Genomic DNA, 9,170 nt, shown 5'->3' with positions numbered 1-9,170 from the left:
GCATGAAAGCGCCTCATCTTTAGTTTTTTTACATCAGGTTATGTGGGAGGGGAAGGGGGGTGGTGATGAAGTGCGTGTCAGGGTGTTTCGCAAGCCCACCGCAACAAGGCATCAGGGAGGGATGGAGAAGACGACATGCTGATAGACCCCCAACCCTCCTCCATCTTTGACGTTCTCCTCCCCCTTTCCTCGACCCCTCGCTGGGGTAGTCGGCTTGTGGCACAGATTCATTTATATGTGAGTGATTAGAGGCCTCAGAACCAGAGGATATATTTATTTTCTCTAAATGAGCTTTATTGTCTCACGTGATGAGTTTCAAGTGGCAGTGGGGGTGGAGCTTGGTGGGGGCTGCTAATTACATGAACGGCAGTACAAAACCATGTCCAGGAGACATTTAATGCTAAAATAAGAGGAGATTAAAATGAATCTATATTTTGCATAAGGAAAGTGAAGCATATTATAAGATTTTTTGTAACATTGTGACCATTTGCATGGCAAAAAAGCACATTTCACAGCTAATTCTAATGATTGTAATGCATCCAGATGTTTAACTATTGAGTAATTCCCATTATACCAATAATTCTGAGCGGTGATTCTCATTACTCATCATCTTATCTTTTAATGTGTTACAGTCATTTTCAATATTTTCCTCAATATAAACATAAATTATAAGCAGTACAACAAATACTACCTTGATATAGAAATACTTTAATGAACTTTCATTTGCATTACACTTCCATACTTGCAAATGTATGTTTTGGAATAAAATGTATATATCTGAACGGAATTCGTACATATTTTACGAGGTGGCCAATTCTTACTGTGTGTTCACAGCAAACTCGAAGCATTGCATTCCTCGCTCTTTATAACTTGCGGGATTATTTGTTTTTCGCATCACGATTTAAAACCTCAGACGTGTCGAACTATAATAGTCAATGAGCTCTTCGCGCAAATACACCGCTCGAGTTGAAATTTTATGAAGGAATATCACGTGTATCTATTCGCGTCTTTGCATTGATTTTGTATGTAATTTACTAGTAGTTTAAATATTTAATTCTCTCTTGGTGTGAACACACCATTGGAAATTCATTTGATGTGAATCGGAAAAAAAACGAACGATTTTTAGAAATAAGCAACACTGAAGCCCCTCCCCTAACCCCACCCCTAAACCTAAGGCCACTGGTACGAAAACAAATCATACTAAAGCATACGAATAAGATCGTACAAAGCCATACGAATTAGCGCCTCGTGAAATAGTTACGAAGTTCATAGTCATGTTAATTGTCATGAAGATAAATGTTACAATACAAAATATCTTGATGATCCTAAAATGTCTCTTTTTTTTTTTTAAAAACTTTCTTCAAATGTTTTCTTTCTCCTTCCAGTAGTTTGAATTATTGTGACAATTTGCTTTATTTTTTCATTTTTGTGGGTTCATTTGGATAAGTGTGTCTGTTAAATGTAGTCTAACAGAAAATTAAATTTTGTGGTAAAATATGTCCGAGACACGTATTGTGTCCTGTGTCTCACAGCTATTAGGCCATACACAAAAAACAATTCGCTCACTCCAAACAACATGCCAACTATAAACCTGACGCACACACTCACTGAGCTAATACATCCTGAACCAGACCGAATGCGAAACAGATATTCATTAACCGCATTTTCACGCGCAGCAAATATCAATACCTCACGCCGGCCAAAACTTTCAAAAACCAGCTGTCGTAGGGTCTACGAGAGCAAGAGCTTGAGTAATCCACTCAGTGTGCTGACGCAGTTGCTCTCTTGTTAATTAATGAAATGGCTCAAAACGTTTCAGGTTGGTGACTCATTGGGCCGGTACAGTCATTGATAGCTTCCTGCAGCACATGGGTATGGGGTAGCACGCCCGGCCGCGGCACAGAATTGAGTGCCGAGCGCTTGTGCTTGCCTGCCGTGTTTATCCACTTCATTATTTAGTGTTAATTAAGTTGGAAGCCTCCGTCAGTAAGGCAGAACAGTAGCATCTGCTGCGGGACAAAGAAAAGATGGGCGATCGAGCGTTCGAATCTGAGGCGAGGGGGCCGCTTTTCACGCCCGCCGCCCCAACGACCGCAAGGAAAGGAAATGAGCGCCAACACGATAACTATTTAGTGGACCAATTAATGAAGTATGCAAGGTGGGGAGCGGCCGCTGGGACGGGACAAAGCGTTGGCATCTGGGTGGGCAGTACATTACAAGAGCCTATTCTGCTGTTTGGACACTCATAAAAGGTGCATTAAAAGGGAGGTCTCCTTTAACTCTTCCCCATTGCGTACTAGCCGTCCCTCCACACATGTGCAGGACCTTAGAGTGAAAGCGTCCATTCAGAGTTAATGGTCCTGGAGTCGCAGGACGGTGGCGCCGCTCTCCCCAAAGTCCCCAGGCTCTAATCGGCCGCAATTAAAAGGGAATCGTGCTGACAGAAAAACTGGCCAAATGCACCTCGGAGAGATCTTGTCAAGCGACGGGGGGGTGCTCTAATGGTTTTTTAATGTAAATATTTGTTGACTTCAGCAACAGGGCTGTGGAATGGTCAAATCAGATCGGGGGAACCAGAGGAGTTCTTTCCTTTGCCAAATGTAATTATTTCCAGTGCTAAAAAAACTTTTCTCTCTGTAGAAAGTGTCCTCTGAGGAGCGGATGTTAATGTTTATGTGTGCTGAGAAATGTCAGCCCATCTCTCTGTTTTGTTTTTGGATGAACAGCTGAGACTCTGAGTTTAGATCATAGTTTAACCATAAAGAGTCAAAGGTCACTTTATTCCGGAGTCACTCAGGGAGCATCACTCAGAAAGAAAAAATCTTTATTTGCTCAGTTTCTTCCTCTCTTTCTATTCTTCCTTTCTCTCTTCACCCACCCGCAGTGTCGGCAGAGCAGCAAACGGCGCTGTGAGATTTTATTGTGTGAAGGTTCATCTTACATCTGCCCTGGGAAGTCGTGAGTAGCAGCAAAGCAGTCGAGTTCCTTCCCAACAAACAAATTAGCATTACAAATAGACCTGATTACCTGAAATGAAAATCCAGTGGGTCGAGTAAATAACTGGAGCTTCCCTACCCTGACCACTTATAGGCCATGTCGAAGATATCAACACTTAACAAACAAACAAATAACAAAACTTCCCAAAGGGAAAACCACTGAAAAATACTTTGACTGAGAAGAGCAAAGTAATGTTGCTTTTTAAATCCACACCTTAAAGGGACAGTTCACCCAAAAATGAAAATTCTTTTATCATTTATGCACCCTCATGTCAATCCAAACTTGAATGATCGTATATCGTCAGCATGACACAAAATAAGATATTTTGAACAACGTTGGTAACCAAACAACGCTGGACCCCATTGACTTCCATTGTATGGACACAAACCGCTGAGACATTTCTCAAAATATCTTCTTTTGTATTCCGCTGAATATAGTCATACTGTATACAGGTTTTGGATGATGTAAGGGGGAATAAATGATGACAGAGATTTTATTTATGGGTGAACTATCTTTTTAATCTCCATGTTTTTAAACCAGTAACATCTTAAAAAATTGGTTTTGATTTGAATTTGATTATTGGGGGGTTGTAATTACTAGTTTTGATGCTGTATAGATCCCAAAATTCAGGGATACGGGTGAAAATAGGCATTGTAGGAGTTGTGTGAAGCCATGTGTGAGCATGATGGCTTTTCTAGAGTGTGTGTGTCATGCTTATCAGTGATATACAGACCGCAACCAAGTTTTCTTTCAACCCAGCCTGAGATTTATGTTGTAAAACTCAAAAATACTGCTGGTAAATGACACTAAATCAGAGTTTTAGTGGAATCCTGTGGTACTCTGTAATTGTAAGAGAAAATATAACATAATTTGGGTGTTGTCTCGATGCAACAGTGGCTTTTATCTGCCCTGAAGTTTCAGGTGTGGCACCGTAAATGCCACTTGCCATTGGTTGCGCGATACATAATTTTGTGCGATTGTGATTAGAAAACAAATTTTTATAACCTATGTCATATCTGAACAAGTCACTTTCAAAAGTAACGTCTGTCGACTCTTTTGAATGTGTCATTAAGCGGCGCGAAGAAACTGCACACACATCACGCATATTTCTTGTCCCGAGGTTCAGCCTTTAATGTCTAATAACCCAATATAAAAATTTATCCCGTGAGGATTTGTTTTAAAATGCAGCTGTACATTTGGCTACATTCACAATTAAAAATGCATGTCGCCAGCAGGCTTCTGAGGTGGATTATTTATTATATATTGGCATATGCTAATAAATATGAGTCAGATTAAAAATTGATATTGCTTGTGGCTTAGATGCAGGATATGCATTGCCGTTTTTATAGGCTCGCTGACCCCAGGGGGTTTAGCCGAACGTGCTGATGTACAGCATGTAGGTGAGAGGGGAATTCAACCTGATTGAAACTGTCACTTATTGTATTCGGATACACTGGTTAACTTATACGTGCCTATAGTTCCCTATTGAATCGTTTTAAAATCTGCATTTTTTAGATTATAAGTACTGTAAATAACTGTGATACATGCAAGATTGTCTAATACAGCTGTCTGCTACAATTAATCCAATGTTGCATGCATGTCGTGGTTCTGGGAGAGATGCGGTAGGCCTTCATTTATTGCTGCGTTTCATTTCACGGACAGACTGTTTATTGTGTCTCCTGAGATTGGCAGCTATAATCAGGGTTTGTAAAACCGAGCTGGTACGTGTCTGAACCACATTCAATCTTGAATCACATACCATCTCATCTATCTTCATGAAGAGTTTGATGCAGAATGGGTGTGACAGCAGTGAGATGTTACTGTTTTTGAGCAGAGCGTTAACTGAGAACAAAGGTGTATTGAGGAGTGTGTAGTCGGGTGGATAGATCACAAGGCCCTTAGTGTATATCACCGCATGACAAAATATTAAATCGGACCATTTCTTTATTTCAGTAAAGCTCAGAGGACAGTGGTGTACTGTGTAACAGGATAAGCAGACATCTGAAGGCGTGATGCTGACTGTCTTTGAGCAGTTCGAAGTTTACTTCCAAAGGACTTACACAGGCAAGTGTGCCATCTACTGGCCTTCCTGTAACAACACAGTGTTTTAGACATACATGGATTTAAAGGTATAGTTCACTCAAAAATGAAAATTCTGTCATTTACTCACCCTCAGATTGTTCCGAACCTGTATAAATGTCTTTGTTCTGCTGAACACAAAGGAAGATATTTGGAAGATTGTCAGGAACCAAACAGATCTCATCCCCCGTTGACTCCCATAGTAGCCTATTTATTTTCCCTACTATGGCAGGAAATGGGGGATGAGATCTGTTTGGTTCCTGACATTCTTCCAAATATCTTCCTTTGTGTTCAGCAGAACAAAGACATTTATACAGGTTTGGAACAACCTGAGGGTGAGTAAATGGCGGCAGAATTTTACAAGATATACAAGATATTGAACCAAGTGGCATCTACAAACAAACAATGACAGATTACTTTTCTGGTCTTTTTAAGCATCTCAGGCTCACACGCGTGTACCAAATGAGTAACCACGGGTGTAACTGCGGGCATGTACATTTTTGATGTATTTTTTTCTAAAGGGTTTGTTTAAGGAGACATAATTATTTACCCAATTATACCCAAAAATGAAAATTCTGTCATGAATTACTTCCGCCCCAAGTTGTTCCAGAGCTGTATAAATGTCGTTGTTCTGTTGAACACAAAGAAAGATATTTGGAAAAATGTTAGCAACTGACATTTCTGGGGCATCGTTGACTACCATAGTAGGAACATTTTAAATGGTTGTCAAAGATGCCCCAGAACTGTTTGCTTTCCTAAATATTTCTAAATATCTCATTTTGTGTTTAACAGAACAAAAAAAAGATACAATCATTTTTCCTACTATGGTAGTCAATGATGTACCAGAAATGTTACCATTTTTCCATTTTAATTTTATTTTATTTAGTAGGCCTATTCCTTTTTATGTTCTTGTTCCCATGTTTTAAAAAACGTTTTTATATTTTCTTGGTTTTATATATTTATCTTTGTATATGTATTGCAAAAACTTTTGTACACGTTTATAAATGCCCAAATACAGGGTCAATTACTATAAACAAAGTGTACACTACAGTAAATACTAAAATACGAGTAAATATTAAACTGTACCATACTTAATTTACCATTCTTTTTGCATTTGGTTTGAAAGAAGATTTGCCATTGTTGTTTTTTTTCAGGCACATCCCCTTGCTCTGTTTTTATCACTTTATTTTCTTGTTTATTCTCTCCAGTAAATAAACAGGAACATTTTGTTCCTCTCAGGAGCGGGATGGCCTCAGAATCATAATGCTAGTCACTACAGACTCATTACCATCAGTACATCGGTTTCAATTAATGCATGTGATGCGTTTGATCACTCCCTAACCAGGGACTTGTGGGTAACGAGCGGGCTGATTGCATCTGATCCGTTTCCTATAATTGTTCACTTCATTGAAACCTTCTCACAATGGCGAAATTATGCACGGCACGCAAGGCCACAGACCTTTGACAGGCGCGATTCTTTACGCTGAGCAATCTGGAATTGATGACACTCAACAACTACTCAAAACAGATGGTATCACACCGATGAAGGACTAGTTAGACAGGTGCGCAACCACAGCAGTGCACAAATTGTCCTCCCTCCTCTAAAAAAAGTGCTTAGCTTGTCTCCAAGTGAGGCTTGGGAAGGGTAATGACTGTTATGTAGCTAAAGAGTGATGGAAAAGGGTACAGCTGGGCCTTCCTGCACTGAGCTTTTAGCTCCATCTTCTCTTATTTTAATCTGCTTTCTCATCCCTTCGTATCTCCGTGGCAACGCTAAAGCCTGGGAGAGATGGAGAGTTTCGTAGAACAAGGCTGGCAATGAAGTGCAAAGGCAGAAGGGGTCACTTACAGATGGCACGGTCTGTCAGGCAGAGCGTCAGGAGGGCAGGGAAGTAAGAGAAAAGCAGACCCCCGTGTCGGTGAAAGAACCAAGGAGGGACGTGAGAAGAGCGAAGATTGAAGATCTCAGATGACTAGAGGGAAATCAACAGATACAACAATGCATACGCTGAGCAAATATACAGAATAGAGCATGCGTTTACAAGAAAAAACAAACTGTTCTGATGGAGCCGACGGTTTGCATCGAAGCAGACCCAGTGGACGTTCACTCTGAAAGTTTGGATCAAATGCATTTAAATGCATTCCAGAAGTTGTTGCGTTTTGAGGTCTACAGCGTCGAAGAAAGAAGAACTTTGTGATTTGCAGAGGCACTTCACCTTAAGATACATTTTTTCATTCATTATTGAACACAGAGCGCATGTGTAAAGCAGCGTTCGAGTTTTGGAGATTCAACACAGAGACTAGAGTAATACAGATCATGGTCTGCATAAGTACTACATCCATTTTAATGAGGTTTGCAGTGGCTTCGGTTTCAACAAGCAGAGACACAGATCAGAAGTGATTTATGTAGAACCGAGCGTGTTTGTGTGACCTGTACACAGCCGCTGATGTGTTTCTTTTAACATAAAACCCCCAAAAACAGGCCATGTAAGCTCACGAAAAAATCATTTAGTCCCTAGGTCCCACCCTATTTTCAATTTGAATATACATTGTAAGACTTTGGGTCAGCTTTTTGAACCCTTTCAGCCCTATAGTAACAATTCACTTTTATCATATGGAGAGTTCTGTCTTTCACGAAAAGAACCAAGTCAAATTCCTAATAATAGGTGTCCTGTCTTTTGAGATAAAAGCATCTGCTAGATAGGCTATACTTGCTTTCTTGCTTGATCTCAGATCTAAAAGCAGAGGATAATACCTTTGGCGAATGATTCCATTTATCTATAGCATTTAACCTCGATTCCAACAGCCTAATTAATTAGGAACCAACTTATTTACAATGATGACCTGGCAAAGCGTAAAGATAAGGAGCCACATGGCCACAAATGCACAGTGGATTTAGAGTTTCAATCTAAATCTCAGATTGCCTCCAGCCAACCGCACTTCTTTTCCGGGCATTTCTCTGTGATTTTGAATTTTGCTTGGCACTGAGATTTCCTTAGAGTCTGTGTTAATTACTTGGAGCTTCGTAATCCATTTTTATGGCTTATTTATCCGTCTGTGCTCTTGGCTTGCCGATTAAAGCTTTATAAATCATTTTTCACATCTTCATCAAGGCTGCAAAAGAAGTTGATTCGGAAAATGGAGAGTTGTCGTTTATTTGCTTTCGTCCTTATGTAATCTTTGCTGCTCGTTCATGCTGGTGCATTGGTGGCAGAGCTCCAGGACTTGTGCTGAAAATCTAATTTGAGAGGTTAGTTCAGAGCCAAGTCCAGGAGCCAAACATAAATCTGTTCACCATAGTGCTGATGAGCAGAAGCTTTCCTCCATCTCTGCTCCACGTCTCATGAGTGATCCCTCTTTATCTTTAGCTCACCTCTCTCTCTCTCTCTCTCTCTCTCTCTTGTCTCTTTGCCTCTTACACATACATTTTACACACCCGCTCATCTTTCTATTTATCTCTCTCTTAAAATTCACCAAGCTTTATTGGCACGGCTGAAAATTACATTGCCTAAGCATTAGCGTTGTTATACAGAAACAGTATGCGTGTGTGTGCGCTGTAGCTCTGTCTATTCCCTTCAACTGTCATAATGAATATGTGGCTCGTGACACACTGAGTTAGTGTTAGTATAACTGATTTAAAAGAAAAGCACTCTCGGATGACACCTTAAAAGGGCACCTAAAGTGCTAAGAAGTGTATCTGTTCAGTTGAGTGCGCAGAAAGAGCGCGCGCCTGCTGAGTAAACACACACACACACACACACACACAGCATCATTTGATGGCCCATCCAGATAAAGACCCATCACCGGGCAGCTCACATCAGCACCATTTACCTACTGCTATTTAATGGACAGGACAAACTTTGAATCCAATGCCTGTCAATGCATTTTATAGCTGCAATCACAACAGAACCTGACGACTGTAGTTTTGTATACAATATAGCCTTCATTTAAAATGATTCCCATTGAGTCTTCTTGGCTGACTGCTGACTCCAGATACAGTAATCTTTCTGTATGGTATTCAGATCATTATCTTAAATTAATTCTATTCGTTTTGAATGACCACATAAATTCCACCAAGGACACCAATCGAATCG

This window comes from Triplophysa rosa, linkage group LG18, assembly GCF_024868665.1.
Source record: "Triplophysa rosa linkage group LG18, Trosa_1v2, whole genome shotgun sequence".
In the NCBI taxonomy this organism is placed as follows: domain Eukaryota; kingdom Metazoa; phylum Chordata; class Actinopteri; order Cypriniformes; family Nemacheilidae; genus Triplophysa; species Triplophysa rosa.
Note: the sequence above shows the minus strand (reverse complement) of the source record.